The sequence below is a fragment of the Puntigrus tetrazona genome, unplaced genomic scaffold, assembly GCF_018831695.1.
Source record: "Puntigrus tetrazona isolate hp1 unplaced genomic scaffold, ASM1883169v1 S000000996, whole genome shotgun sequence".
Classification (NCBI taxonomy): domain Eukaryota; kingdom Metazoa; phylum Chordata; class Actinopteri; order Cypriniformes; family Cyprinidae; genus Puntigrus; species Puntigrus tetrazona.
In genome coordinates this window covers 44498-58274 of record NW_025048591.1, presented here as the reverse complement: position 1 = coordinate 58274, position 13777 = coordinate 44498, and the positions used below count along the sequence as shown (strand labels likewise).

At 41.9% G+C, this 13777-nt stretch overlaps 7 non-coding genes and 18 pseudogenes across 7 annotated transcripts; all 25 read right to left on the bottom strand.

The window, feature by feature from the left end:
• Positions 1 to 450: 450 nt before the first annotated feature.
• On the bottom strand, positions 451 to 569 carry LOC122339672 (annotated as a pseudogene).
• Positions 570 to 840: 271 nt separating this feature from the next.
• On the bottom strand, positions 841 to 959 carry LOC122339735 (annotated as a pseudogene).
• A 275-nt stretch (positions 960 to 1234) lies between these two features.
• On the bottom strand, positions 1235 to 1353 carry LOC122339734 (annotated as a pseudogene).
• A 272-nt stretch (positions 1354 to 1625) lies between these two features.
• Positions 1626 to 1744, bottom strand: LOC122339732 (annotated as a pseudogene).
• Positions 1745 to 2018: 274 nt separating this feature from the next.
• LOC122339668 lies at positions 2019 to 2137 on the bottom strand (annotated as a pseudogene).
• Positions 2138 to 2407: 270 nt separating this feature from the next.
• On the bottom strand, positions 2408 to 2526 carry LOC122339731 (annotated as a pseudogene).
• A 272-nt stretch (positions 2527 to 2798) lies between these two features.
• Positions 2799 to 2917, bottom strand: LOC122339706. Its single transcript, XR_006250040.1, has one exon. It is a non-coding gene; the product is annotated as a 5S ribosomal RNA (ribosomal RNA).
• A 271-nt stretch (positions 2918 to 3188) lies between these two features.
• LOC122339659 lies at positions 3189 to 3307 on the bottom strand (annotated as a pseudogene).
• Positions 3308 to 3581: 274 nt separating this feature from the next.
• LOC122339674 lies at positions 3582 to 3698 on the bottom strand (annotated as a pseudogene).
• Positions 3699 to 3971: 273 nt separating this feature from the next.
• On the bottom strand, positions 3972 to 4090 carry LOC122339738 (annotated as a pseudogene).
• Positions 4091 to 4364: 274 nt separating this feature from the next.
• Positions 4365 to 4483, bottom strand: LOC122339703. The gene has a single exon (XR_006250039.1). It is a non-coding gene; the product is annotated as a 5S ribosomal RNA (ribosomal RNA).
• A 272-nt stretch (positions 4484 to 4755) lies between these two features.
• Positions 4756 to 4874, bottom strand: LOC122339730 (annotated as a pseudogene).
• Positions 4875 to 5149: 275 nt separating this feature from the next.
• On the bottom strand, positions 5150 to 5268 carry LOC122339692. The gene has a single exon (XR_006250038.1). It is a non-coding gene; the product is annotated as a 5S ribosomal RNA (ribosomal RNA).
• A 273-nt stretch (positions 5269 to 5541) lies between these two features.
• Positions 5542 to 5660, bottom strand: LOC122339681. Its single transcript, XR_006250037.1, has one exon. It is a non-coding gene; the product is annotated as a 5S ribosomal RNA (ribosomal RNA).
• Positions 5661 to 9667: 4007 nt separating this feature from the next.
• Positions 9668 to 9786, bottom strand: LOC122339675 (annotated as a pseudogene).
• A 273-nt stretch (positions 9787 to 10059) lies between these two features.
• LOC122339748 lies at positions 10060 to 10178 on the bottom strand (annotated as a pseudogene).
• Positions 10179 to 10451: 273 nt separating this feature from the next.
• LOC122339729 lies at positions 10452 to 10570 on the bottom strand (annotated as a pseudogene).
• Positions 10571 to 10844: 274 nt separating this feature from the next.
• On the bottom strand, positions 10845 to 10963 carry LOC122339657 (annotated as a pseudogene).
• A 275-nt stretch (positions 10964 to 11238) lies between these two features.
• Positions 11239 to 11357, bottom strand: LOC122339669. The gene has a single exon (XR_006250036.1). It is a non-coding gene; the product is annotated as a 5S ribosomal RNA (ribosomal RNA).
• A 272-nt stretch (positions 11358 to 11629) lies between these two features.
• LOC122339728 lies at positions 11630 to 11748 on the bottom strand (annotated as a pseudogene).
• A 275-nt stretch (positions 11749 to 12023) lies between these two features.
• On the bottom strand, positions 12024 to 12143 carry LOC122339749 (annotated as a pseudogene).
• Positions 12144 to 12417: 274 nt separating this feature from the next.
• LOC122339685 lies at positions 12418 to 12532 on the bottom strand (annotated as a pseudogene).
• A 274-nt stretch (positions 12533 to 12806) lies between these two features.
• LOC122339652 lies at positions 12807 to 12925 on the bottom strand. The gene has a single exon (XR_006250033.1). It is a non-coding gene; the product is annotated as a 5S ribosomal RNA (ribosomal RNA).
• A 271-nt stretch (positions 12926 to 13196) lies between these two features.
• On the bottom strand, positions 13197 to 13315 carry LOC122339707. Its single transcript, XR_006250041.1, has one exon. It is a non-coding gene; the product is annotated as a 5S ribosomal RNA (ribosomal RNA).
• Positions 13316 to 13588: 273 nt separating this feature from the next.
• On the bottom strand, positions 13589 to 13708 carry LOC122339683 (annotated as a pseudogene).
• Between the last annotated feature and the right edge of the window lie 69 nt (positions 13709 to 13777).

Here is a 13777-nt window from a genome sequence, read left to right as displayed (position 1 = left end):
ACTTACAGCACCTGCATTCCTAGGCAAATCTCCCATCCAAGTACTAATCTAGGCCTAACTCTGCTTAGCTTCTGAGATCAGACGATGCGATCAGGCGTGAACAGGTGGGATGGGCGTAAGCAAAGCTGCTGCAAAAAGCCCCTATTTTAAGGTGAGGCACACTAAAGCGCCATTATACTAGATAAGTAATGAATGAAATACAAAAATACTTCCAAAATGAGCTACATTAAAGATAAGAGCATTAGTTAAGTAGTTAAAAACAGTCAAACTCTGTTTAAAGAACAGCTACTTTAAAGGCAATTGAATTAAAGTTAAAACAGTCAAACTCTGTTTAAAGAACAGCTACTTTAAAGGCAATTGAATTAAATAAGCAGTAAGGAAAGCAAAGAGCTGGTCAAACTTTGGCCACACTAAGGGCCAGTGTATTAGATAAGTAGTGAAAAACTCAAAAACTTACAGCACCTGGTATTCCTAGGCAGTCTCCCATCCAAGTACTAACTAGGCCCAACTCTGCTTAGCTTCTGAGATCAGACGAGATCAGGCGTGAACAGGGTGGGATGGCCGTGTTTAAAGCTGCTGCAAAAGCCCCTATTTTAAGGTGAGGCACACTAAGTGCCATTATACTAGATAAGTAATGAATGAAATACAAAAAAATACTTCAAAATGAGCTACATTAAAGATAAGAGCATTAGTTAAGTAGTTAAAAACAGTCAAACTCTGTTTAAAGAACAGCTACTTTAAAGGCAATTGAATTAAATAAGCAGTAAGGGAAAGCAAAGAGCTGGTCAAACTTTGGCCACACTAAGGGCCAGTGTATTAGATAAGTAGTGAAAAACTCAAAACTTACAGCACCTGGTATTCCTAGGCAGTCTCCCATCCAAGTACTAACTAGGCCCAACTCTGCTTAGCTTCTGAGATCAGACGAGATCAGGCGTGAACAGGGTGGGATGGCCGTAAGCAAAAGCTGCTGCAAAAAGCCCCTATTTTAAGGTGAGGCACACTAAGTGCCATTATACTAGATAAGTAATGAATGAAATACAAAAAAATACTTCAAAATGAGCTACATTAAAGATAAGAGCATTAGTTAAGTAGTTAAAAACAGTCAAACTCTGTTTAAAGAACAGCTACTTTAAAGGCAATTGAATTAAATAAGCAGTAAGGGAAAGCAAAGAGCTGGTCAAACTTTGGCCACACTAAGGGCCAGTGTATTAGATAAGTAGTGAAAAACTCAAAAAACTTACAGCACCTGGTATTCCTAGGCAGTCTCCCATCCAAGTACTAACTAGGCCCAACTCTGCTTAGCTTCTGAGATCAGACGAGATCAGGCGTGAACAGGGTGGGATGGCCGTAAGCAAAAGCTGCTGCAAAAAGCCCCTATTTTAAGGTGAGGCACACTAAGTGCCATTATACTAGATAAGTAATGAATGAAATACAAAAATACTTCAAAATGAGCTACATTAAAGATAAGAGCATTAGTTAAGTAGTTAAAAACAGTCAAACTCTGTTTAAAGAACAGCTACTTTAAAGGCAATTGAATTAAATAAGCAGTAAGGGAAAGCAAAGAGCTGGTCAAACTTTGGCCACACTAAGGGCCAGTGTATTAGATAAGTAGTGAAAAACTCAAAAACTTACAGCACCTGGTATTCCTAGGCAGTCTCCCATCCAAGTACTAACTAGGCCCAACTCTGCTTAGCTTCTGAGATCAGACGAGATCAGGCGTGAACAGGGTGGGATGGCCGTAAGCAAAGCTGCTGCAAAAAGCCCCTATTTTAAGGTGAGGCACACTAAGTGCCATTATACTAGATAAGTAATGAATGAAATACAAAAAAATACTTCAAAATGAGCTACATTAAAGATAAGAGCATTAGTTAAGTAGTTAAAAACAGTCAAACTCTGTTTAAAGAACAGCTACTTTAAAGGCAATTGAATTAAATAAGCAGTAAGGGAAAGCAAAGAGCTGGTCAAACTTTGGCCACACTAAGGGCCAGTGTATTAGATAAGTAGTGAAAAAACTCAAAAACTTACAGCACCTGGTATTCCTAGGCAGTCTCCCATCCAAGTACTAACTAGGCCCAACTCTGCTTAGCTTCTGAGATCAGACGAGATCAGGCGTGAACAGGGTGGGATGGCCGTAGCAAAAGCTGCTGCAAAAGCCCCTATTTTAAGGTGAGGCACACTAAGTGCCATTATACTAGATAAGTAATGAATGAAATACAAAAATACTTCAAAATGAGCTACATTAAAGATAAGAGCATTAGTTAAGTAGTTAAAAACAGTCAAACTCTGTTTAAAGAACAGCTACTTTAAAGGCAATTGAATTAAATAAGCAGTAAGGGAAAGCAAAGAGCTGGTCAAACTTTGGCCACACTAAGGGCCAGTGTATTAGATAAGTAGTGAAAAACTCAAAAACTTACAGCACCTGGTATTCCTAGGCAGTCTCCCATCCAAGTACTAACTAGGCCCAACTCTGCTTAGCTTCTGAGATCAGACGAGATCAGGCGTGAACAGGGTGGGATGGCCGTAAGCTAAAGCTGCTGCAAAAGCCCCCTATTTTAAGGTGAGGCACACTAAGTGCCATTATACTAGATAAGTAATGAATGAAATACAAAAATACTTCAAAATGAGCTACATTAAAGATAAGAGCATTAGTTAAGTAGTTAAAAACAGTCAAACTCTGTTTAAAGAACAGCTACTTTAAAGGCAATTGAATTAAATAAGCAGTAAGGGAAAGCAAAGAGCTGGTCAAACTTTGGCCACACTAAGGGCCAGTGTATTAGATAAGTAGTGAAAAAACTCAAAACTTACAGCACCTGGTATTCCTAGGCAGTCTCCCATCCAAGTACTAACTAGGCCCAACTCTGCTTAGCTTCTGAGATCAGACGAGATCAGGCGTGAACAGGGTGGTATGGCCGTAAGCAAAAGCTGCTGCAAAAGCCCCTATTTTAAGGTGAGGCACACTAAGTGCCATTATACTAGATAAGTAATGAATGAAATACAAAAAATACTTCAAAATGAGCTACATTAAAGATAAGAGCATTAGTTAAGTAGTTAAAAACAGTCAAACTCTGTTTAAAGAACAGCTACTTTAAAGGCAATTGAATTAAATAAGCAGTAAGGGAAAGCAAAGAGCTGGTCAAACTTTGGCCACACTAAGGGCCAGTGTATTAGATAAGTAGTGAAAAACTCAAAACTTACAGCACCTGGTATTCCTAGGCAGTCTCCCATCCAAGTACTAACTAGGCCCAACTCTGCTTAGCTTCTGAGATCAGACGAGATCAGGTGTGAACAGGGTGGGATGGCCGTGAAGCGAAAGCTGCTGCAAAAGCCCCCTATTTTAAGGTGAGGCACACTAAGTGCCATTATACTAGATAAGTAATGAATGAAATACAAAAAAATACTTCAAAATGAGCTACATTAAAGATAAGAGCATTAGTTAAGTAGTTAAAAACAGTCAAACTCTGTTTAAAGAACAGCTACTTTAAAGGCAATTGAATTAAATAAGCAGTAAGGGAAAGCAAAGAGCTGGTCAAACTTTGGCCACACTAAGGGCCAGTGTATTAGATAAGTAGTGAAAAACTCAAAACTTACAGCACCTGGTATTCCTAGGCAGTCTCCCATCCAAGTACTAACTAGGCCCAACTCTGCTTAGCTTCTGAGATCAGACGATCAGGCGTGAACAGGGTGGGATGGCCGTAAGCAAAAGCTGCTGCAAAAAGCCCCTATTTTAAGGTGAGGCACACTAAGTGCCATTATACTAGATAAGTAATGAATGAAATACAAAAAATACTTCAAAATGAGCTACATTAAAGATAAGAGCATTAGTTAAGTAGTTAAAAACAGTCAAACTCTGTTTAAAGAACAGCTACTTTAAAGGCAATTGAATTAAATAAGCAGTAAGGGAAAGCAAAGAGCTGGTCAAACTTTGGCCACACTAAGGGCCAGTGTATTAGATAAGTAGTGAAAAACTCAAAAACTTACAGCACCTGGTATTCCTAGGCAGTCTCCCATCCAAGTACTAACTAGGCCCAACTCTGCTTAGCTTCTGAGATCAGACGAGATCAGGAGTGAACAGGGTGGGATGGCCGTAAGCAAAAGATGCTGCAAAAGCCCCCTATTTTAAGGTGAGGCACACTAAGTGCCATTATACTAGATAAGTAATGAATGAAATACAAAAAATACTTCAAAATGAGCTACATTAAAGATAAGAGCATTAGTTAAGTAGTTAAAAACAGTCAAACTCTGTTTAAAGAACAGCTACTTTAAAGGCAATTGAATTAAATAAGCAGTAAGGGAAAGCAAAGAGCTGGTCAAACTTTGGCCACACTAAGGGCCAGTGTATTAGATAAGTAGTGAAAAAACTCAAAAACTTACAGCACCTGGTATTCCTAGGCAGTCTCCCATCCAAGTACTAACTAGGCCCAACTCTGCTTAGCTTCTGAGATCAGACGAGATCAGGCGTGAACAGGGTGGTATGGCCGTAAGCAAAAGCTGCTGCAAAAAGCCCCTATTTTAAGGTGAGGCACACTAAGTGCCATTATACTAGATAAGTAATGAATGAAATACAAAAAATACTTCAAAATGAGCTACATTAAAGATAAGAGCATTAGTTAAGTAGTTAAAAACAGTCAAACTCTGTTTAAAGAACAGCTACTTTAAAGGCAATTGAATTAAATAAGCAGTAAGGGAAAGCAAAGAGCTGGTCAAACTTTGGCCACACTAAGGGCCAGTGTATTAGATAAGTAGTGAAAAACTCAAAACTTACAGCACCTGGTATTCCTAGGCAGTCTCCCATCCAAGTACTAACTAGGCCCAACTCTGCTTAGCTTCTGAGATCAGACGAGATCAGGCGTGAACAGGGTGGGATGGCCGTAAGCTAAAGCTGCTGCAAAAAGCCCCCTATTTTAAGGTGAGGCACACTAAGTGCCATTATACTAGATAAGTAATGAATGAAATACAAAAAATACTTCAAAATGAGCTACATTAAAGATAAGAGCATTAGTTAAGTAGTTAAAAACAGTCAAACTCTGTTTAAAGAACAGCTACTTTAAAGGCAATTGAATTAAATAAGCAGTAAGGGAAAGCAAAGAGCTGGTCAAACTTTGGCCACACTAAGGGCCAGTGTATTAGATAAGTAGTGAAAAAACTCAAAAACTTACAGCACCTGGTATTCCTAGGCAGTCTCCCATCCAAGTACTAACTAGGCCCAACTCTGCTTAGCTTCTGAGATCAGACGAGATCAGGCGTGAACAGGGTGGTATGGCCGTAAGCTAAAGCTGCTGCAAAAAGCCCCTATTTTAAGGTGAGGCACACTAAGTGCCATTATACTAGATAAGTAATGAATGAAATACAAAAATACTTCAAAATGAGCTACATTAAAGATAAGAGCATTAGTTAAGTAGTTAAAAACAGTCAAACTCTGTTTAAAGAACAGCTACTTTAAAGGCAATTGAATTAAATAAGCAGTAAGGGAAAGCAAAGAGCTGGTCAAACTTTGGCCACACTAAGGGCCAGTGTATTAGATAAGTAGTGAAAAAACTCAAAAACTTACAGCACCTGGTATTCCTAGGCAGTCTCCCATCCAAGTACTAACTAGGCCCAACTCTGCTTAGCTTCTGAGATCAGACGAGATCAGGCGTGAACAGGGTGGTATGGCCGTAAGCTTAAAGCTGCTGCAAAAAGCCCCTATTTTAAGGTGAGGCACACTAAGTGCCATTATACTAGATAAGTAATGAATGAAATACAAAAATACTTCAAAATGAGCTACATTAAAGATAAGAGCATTAGTTAAGTAGTTAAAAACAGTCAAACTCTGTTTAAAGAACAGCTACTTTAAAGGCAATTGAATTAAATAAGCAGTAAGGGAAAGCAAAGAGCTGGTCAAACTTTGGCCACACTAAGGGCCAGTGTATTAGATAAGTAGTGAAAAAACTCAAAAACTTACAGCACCTGGTATTCCTAGGCAGTCTCCCATCCAAGTACTAACTAGGCCCAACTCTGCTTAGCTTCTGAGATCAGACGAGATCAGGCGTCAAGTCAAGTCAAGTCAAGTCAAGTGGTTTTTATTGTCATTTCAACTACATATAGCTGTGCAGTACATAGTGAAATGAGACAACGTTTCTCCAGGACCTGGTGCTACATGGAGTCACACATACAACACAATACAAAAGAACTCACATATTGAGCTAAGACAGTGTCTTAACCACATAAAGTGCAAAGTGTGCGGGACTAGTGCAAACAGCAAGGGAGTAGAGTGCAAACCCAGTGTGCAAACTAGTGCAAACAGTGCAAAGACATAATTAGTGCAAGGCAAAGACATACTTAGTGCAAGAACACAAAAACAAACAGCAATAAATATGAGGTTCACAACAATAAATATGACGTGCAAGAATGTTTATGGGACAGGAAGGCCATTCAGGTGTGGTTATTGAGGAGTCTGATGGCCTGTGGAAAGAAACTATTCAGCAGTCTGGTTGTGAGGGCCCGACTGCTCCGGTACCTTTTTCCAGATGGAAGGAGGGTGAATAATGTGTGTGAGGGGTGTGTGGGGTCCTGTACTATATTGTGGGCTTTGCGGATGCAGCGTGTGGTGTAGATGTCCATGATAGAGGGCAGAGAGACGCCAATGATCTTTTCGGCTGTCCTCACTATCCTTTGGAGGGTCTTGCGAGCCGACACGGGTGCAATTTCCAAACCAGGCAGTGATGCAGCTGGACAGGACGCTCTCAATAGTCCCCCTATAGAACATAGTCAGGATGGGTGGAGGGAGATGAGCTTTCCTTAGCCTCCTCAAGAAGTAGAGGCGCTGCTGGGCTTTCTTGGTGATGGAGCTGGTGTTGAGTGACCAGGTGAAGTTATCCGCCAGATGGACACCAAGGAATTTGGTGCTCTTGACGGTCTCCACCTTGGACCCGCCGATGGACAGCGGAGAATGGTCACTCTTGCTCGCTTGAAGTCAACAATCATCTCCTTTGTCTTGTCGACGTTCAGAGATAGATTGTTGGCTCTACACCAAGTTGTGAGCTGCTGCACCTCATCTCTGTATGCTGACTCGTCGTTCTTGCTGATGAGACCCACCACTGTCGTGTCATCAGCGAACTTGATGATGTGATTGGAGCTGTGCATCGCTGCACAGTCGTGAGTCAGCAAGGTGAACAGCAGTGGACTGAGCACACAGCCCTGAGGAGCTCCAGTGTTCAGTGTGGTGGTGCTGGAGATGCTGTTCCCGATCCGGACTGACTGAGGTCTGCCTGTCAGAAAGTCCAGGATCCAGTTGCAGAGAGAGGTGTTCAGGCCCAGCAGGCTTAGTTTCTCTATCAGTTGCTGAGGGATGATGGTGTTGAATGCTGAGCTGAAGTCAATGAACAGCATTCGGACGTAGTTTCCCTTTGAGTCCAGATGTGAGAGGGCGAGATGGAGGGTTGTGGTGATAGCATCGTCCGTAGAGCGGTTTGGACGGTACGCAAACTGTAATGGGTCAAGTGAAGGTGGTAGTTGTGACTTGATGTGCCTCATGACAAGCCTCTCGAAGCATTTCATCACAATAGGTGTGAGTGCGACGGGACGATAGTCATTGAGGCACGAAACCACAGACTTCTTAGGCACCGGACAATTGTTGTTGTTTTGAGGCACGTTGGAATAACAGAGCTGCTCAGAGAGATATTGAAGATATCAGTGAAGACATCCGCTAGCTGCTCTGCACACTCCTTGAGTACTCTGCCTGAATGTTGTCCGGTCCAGCAGACTTCCGTGGGTTAACTCTATAAAGTGTTTTCCTCACGCCAGCTGTGGTGAAGCAGAGTACCGGTCGTTGGTACGAGGGGTGACTTCCTCACCGTTGTTTTGTTCTGTGCCTCAAAACGCATGCGTAGAAGTCATTCAGCGCATCTGGTAGGGAGGCGCCACCATCACAGACAGGTGGAGTTGTCTTGTAGTTGGTGACCGCTTGAATGCCCTGCCATATGCGCCCGTGAGTCACTGCTGTTCTGGAAGTGGCCGTGATTCTTTTAGCATAAGCGCTTTTGCTTCTCTGATAGCTCGGGACAGTTTAGCCCTCGCTGTTTTTAGGGCAGCCCGGTCCTTTGCTCTGAAGGCGAAGTCTCGCTCATTCAGGAGAGCACGCAACGCTAGCGCTCATCCACGGCTTCCGGTTAGAACGCAGTGGTGATGGTCTTGGAGACGGTCACATCATCAATGCACTTCTCGATGTAGCCAGTCACTGATGATGTGTACTCCTCCAAGTCAATGGAATCGCCGTTGGTTGCAGCTTCCCTAAATATTACCCAGTCAGTACACTCAAAACAGTCCTGAAGAGCAGAGATGGATCCTGCTGGCCAGATTTTAATCTGTTTCAGAACCGGTTTAGAGCGTCTGATGAGTGGTCTGTATGCTGGAATCAACATAACAGAGATGTGGTCTGAGTAGCCGAGGTGGGGGCGGGGCTCCGCACGATACGCGCCGGGAATGTTTGTGTAAACAAGATCCAGCGTGTTCGCTCCTCTCGTAGCAAAGTCCACATGCTGATAGAATTTAGGGAGCACTGTTTTGAGATTTGCGTGATTGAAATCTCCGGCGATGATAAACAGTCCATCGGGGTGAGCGTTCTGCAGCTCGCTAATAGCTTTGTACAGCTCGCTCAGAGCCTCCTTCGCATTAGCGCTGGGTGGAATGTAAACTCCAATGGTGTAGACGGTGGTGAATTCCCGTAGATAAAAGGTCTGCATTTGACAACAATGAACTCCACTAGCGATGAGCAATAGTTCGATATAAGCACAGAGTCCTTGCACCATTCCGTGTTGATATAAACGCACACGCCACCACCGCGAGTCTTTCCACACAGTGCGGCATTCCTGTCGGCACGAAATGCGGTTAGCCCGGTTAGCTGAATGGCGGTGTCCGAACTCTGTCGCTGAGCCACGCTCAGTAAAGACAAAGACGCAGCAATCCCTATACTCACGCCCGTGTTGCTCGGTGAAGTCGAATGTAGTCCATCTTATTGTCGAGTGAACAGACGTTGGACAGAAAGATGGAGGGGAGTGCTGGCCGCTAGGGTTAGCGGTTAACCTAGCACGGACACCCGCCCGCTTACGCGCTTCGCTTCTCGAACACCGCTTGCGCGCCTCTTCTTCGGACTTCGCATCAGGAGACACCGATGACTGAGGGCCTGGTCCGCGCAGCAAGCCGAGGTCCCGAGTCCGCGCAACGCCGCCGCCAGATTAGTTGTTGCGTGGTTTCTGAGTAGTTTCAGTATCTGGTGGTCGAGATGCGACACAACTGTCGCTGGTATCCATGCCCTACGAAATTTTGGCGGAAGCATACAAAATAACGCCTTGAACAAACAAAAACACCATTTTGGTTCCGGAGTGGCAGCTGCGTGAACAGGGTGGTATGGCTGTAAGCAAATGCTGCTGCAAAAAGCCCCTATTTTAAGGTGAGGCACACTAAGTGCCATTATACTAGATAAGTAATGAATGAAATACAAAAATACTTCAAAATGAGCTACATTAAAGATAAGAGCATTAGTTAAGTAGTTAAAAACAGTCAAACTCTGTTTAAAGAACAGCTACTTTAAAGGCAATTGAATTAAATAAGCAGTAAGGGAAAGCAAAGAGCTGGTCAAACTTTGGCCACACTAAGGGCCAGTGTATTAGATAAGTAGTGAAAAACTCAAAACTTACAGCACCTGGTATTCCTAGGCAGTCTCCCATCCAAGTACTAACTAGGCCCAACTCTGCTTAGCTTCTGAGATTAGACAAGATCAGGCGTGAACAGGGTGGGATGGCCGTAAGCTAAAGCTGCTGCAAAAAGCCCCTATTTTAAGGTGAGGCACACTAAGTGCCATTATACTAGATAAGTAATGAATGAAATACAAAAAAATACTTCAAAATGAGCTACATTAAAGATAAGAGCATTAGTTAAGTAGTTAAAAACAGTCAAACTCTGTTTAAAGAACAGCTACTTTAAAGGCAATTGAATTAAATAAGCAGTAAGGGAAAGCAAAGAGCTGGTCAAACTTTGGCCACACTAAGGGCCAGTGTATTAGATAAGTAGTGAAAAACTCAAAACTTACAGCACCTGGTATTCCTAGGCAGTCTCCCATCCAAGTACTAACTAGGCCCAACTCTGCTTAGCTTCAGAGATCAGACGAGATCAGGCGTGAACAGGGTGGGATGGCCGTAAGCGAAAAAGCTGCTGCAAAAGCCCCTATTTTAAGGTGAGGCACACTAAGTGCCATTATACTAGATAAGTAATGAATGAAATACAAAAAATACTTCAAAATGAGCTACATTAAAGATAAGAGCATTAGTTAAGTAGTTAAAAACAGTCAAACTCTGTTTAAAGAACAGCTACTTTAAAGGCAATTGAATTAAATAAGCAGTAAGGGAAAGCAAAGAGCTGGTCAAACTTTGGCCACACTAAGGGCCAGTGTATTAGATAAGTAGTGAAAAACTCAAAACTTACAGCACCTGGTATTCCTAGGCAGTCTCCCATCCAAGTACTAACTAGGCCCAACTCTGCTTAGCTTCTGAGATCAGACGAGATCAGGCGTGAACAGGGTGGGATGGCCGTAAGCAAAAGCTGCTGCAAAAAGCCCCTATTTTAAGGTGAGGCACACTAAGTGCCATTATACTAGATAAGTAATGAATGAAATACAAAAAAATACTTCAAAATGAGCTACATTAAAGATAAGAGCATTAGTTAAGTAGTTAAAAACAGTCAAACTCTGTTTAAAGAACAGCTACTTTAAAGGCAATTGAATTAAATAAGCAGTAAGGGAAAGCAAAGAGCTGGTCAAACTTTGGCCACACTAAGGGCCAGTGTATTAGATAAGTAGTGAAAAACTCAAAACTTTACAGCACCTGGTATTCCTAGGCAGTCTCCCATCCAAGTACTAACTAGGCCCAACTCTGCTTAGCTTCTGAGATCAGACGAGATCAGGCGTGAACAGGGTGGGATGGCCGTAAGCTTAAAGCTGCTGCAAAAAGCCCCCTATTTTAAGGTGAGGCACACTAAGTGCCATTATACTAGATAAGTAATGAATGAAATACAAAAAATACTTCAAAATGAGCTACATTAAAGATAAGAGCATTAGTTAAGTAGTTAAAAACAGTCAAACTCTGTTTAAAGAACAGCTACTTTAAAGGCAATTGAATTAAATAAGCAGTAAGGGAAAGCAAAGAGCTGGTCAAACTTTGGCCACACTAAGGGCCAGTGTATTAGATAAGTAGTGAAAAACTCAAAAACTTACAGCACCTGGTATTCCTAGGCAGTCTCCCATCCAAGTACTAACTAGGCCCAACTCTGCTTAGCTTCTGAGATCAGACGAGATCAGGCGTGAACAGGGTGGTATGGCCGTAAGCTAAAGCTGCTGCAAAAAGCCCCCTATTTTAAGGTGAGGCACACTATGCCATTATACTAGATAAGTAATGAATGAAATACAAAAAATACTTCAAAATGAGCTACATTAAAGATAAGAGCATTAGTTAAGTAGTTAAAAACAGTCAAACTCTGTTTAAAGAACAGCTACTTTAAAGGCAATTGAATTAAATAAGCAGTAAGGGAAAGCAAAGAGCTGGTCAAACTTTGGCCACACTAAGGGCCAGTGTATTAGATAAGTAGTGAAAAACTCAAAAACTTACAGCACCTGGTATTCCTAGGCAGTCTCCCATCCAAGTACTAACTAGGCCCAACTCTGCTTAGCTTCTGAGATCAGACGAGATCAGGCGTGAACAGGGTGGGATGGCCGTAAGCTAAAGCTGCTGCAAAAAGCCCCCTATTTTAAGGTGAGGCACACTAAGTGCCATTATACTAGATAAGTAATGAATGAAATACAAAAATACTTCAAAAATGAGCTACATTAAAGATAAGAGCATTAGTTAAGTAGTTAAAAACAGTCAAACTCTGTTTAAAGAACAGCTACTTTAAAGGCAATTGAATTAAATAAGCAGTAAGGGAAAGCAAAGAGCTGGTCAAACTTTGGCCACACTAAGGGCCAGTGTATTAGATAAGTAGTGAAAAAACTCTAAAACTTACAGCACCTGGTATTCCTAGGCAGTCTCCCCATCCAAGTACTAACTAGGCCCAACTCTGCTTAGCTTCTGAGATCAGACGAGATCAGGCGTGAACAGGGTGGTATGGCCGTAAGCTTAAAGCTGCTGCAAAAAGCCCCTTATTTTAAGGTGAGGCACACTAAGTGCCATTATACTAGATAAGTAATGAATGAAATACAAAAAATACTTCAAAATGAGCTACATTAAAGATAAGAGCATTAGTTAAGTAGTTAAAAACAGTCAAACTCTGTTTAAAGAACAGCTACTTTAAAGGCAATTGAATTAAATAAGCAGTAAGGGAAAGCAAAGAGCTGGTCAAACTTTGGCCACACTAAGGGCCAGTGTATTAGATAAGTAGTGAAAAACTCAAAACTTACAGCACCTGGTATTCCTAGGCAGTCTCCCATCCAAGTACTAACTAGGCCCAACTCTGCTTAGCTTCTGAGATCAGACGAGATCAGGCGTGAACAGGGTGGTATGGCAGTGGCGAAAGCTGCTGCAAAAGCCCCTATTTTAAGGTGAGGCACACTAAGTGCCATTATACTAGATAAGTAATGAATGAAATACAAAAATACTTCAAAATGAGCTACATTAAAGATAAGAGCATTAGTTAAGTAGTTAAAAACAGTCAAACTCTGTTTAAAGAACAGCTACTTTAAAGGCAATTGAATTAAATAAGCAGTAAGGGAAAGCAAAGAGCTGGTCAAACTTTGGCCACACTAAGGGCCAGTGTATTAGATAAGTAGTGAAAAACTCAAAAACTTACAGCACCTGGTATTCCTAGGCAGTCTCCCATCCAAGTACTAACTAGGCCCAACTCTGCTTAGCTTCTGAGATCAGACGAGATCAGGCGTGAACAGGGTGGTATGGCTGTAAGTTAAAGCTGCTGCAAAAGCCCCCTATTTTAAGGTGAGGCACACTAAGTGCCATTATACTAGATAAGTAATGAATGAAATACAAAAAACTTCAAAATGAGCTACATTAAAGATAAGAGCATTAGTTAAGTAGTTAAAAACAGTCAAACTCTGTTTAAAGAACAGCTACTTTAAAGGCAAATTGAATTAAATAAGCAGTAAGGGAAAGCAAAGAGTTGGTCAAACTTTGGCCACACTAAGGGCCAGTGTATTAGATAAGTAGTGAAAAACTCAAAACTTACAGCACCTGGTATTCCTAGGCAGTCTCCCATCCAAGTACTAACTAGGCCCAACTCTGCTTAGCTTCTGAGATCAGACGAGATCAGGCGTGAACAGGGTGGTATGGCTGTAAGCGAAAGCTGCTGCAAAAGCCCCCTATTTTAAGGTGAGGCACACTAAGTGCCATTATACTAGATAAGTAATGAATGAAATACAAAAAAATACTTCAAAATGAGCTACATTAAAGATAAGAGCATTAGTTAAGTAGTTAAAAACAGTCAAACTCTGTTTAAAGAACAGCTACTTTAAAGGCAATTGAATTAAATAAGCAGTAAGGGAAAGCAAAGAGCTGGTCAAACTTTGGCCACACTAAGGGCCAGTGTATTAGATAAGTAGTGAAAAACTCAAAACTTACAGCACCTGGTATTCCTAGGCAGTCTCCCCATCCAAGTACTAACTAGGCCCAACTCTGCTTAGCTTCTGAGATCAGACGAGATCAGGCGTGAACAGGGTGGGATGGCCGTAGTTTAAAGCTGCTGCAAAAAGCCCCTATTTTAAGGTGAGGCACACTAAGTGCCATTATACTAGATAAGTAAT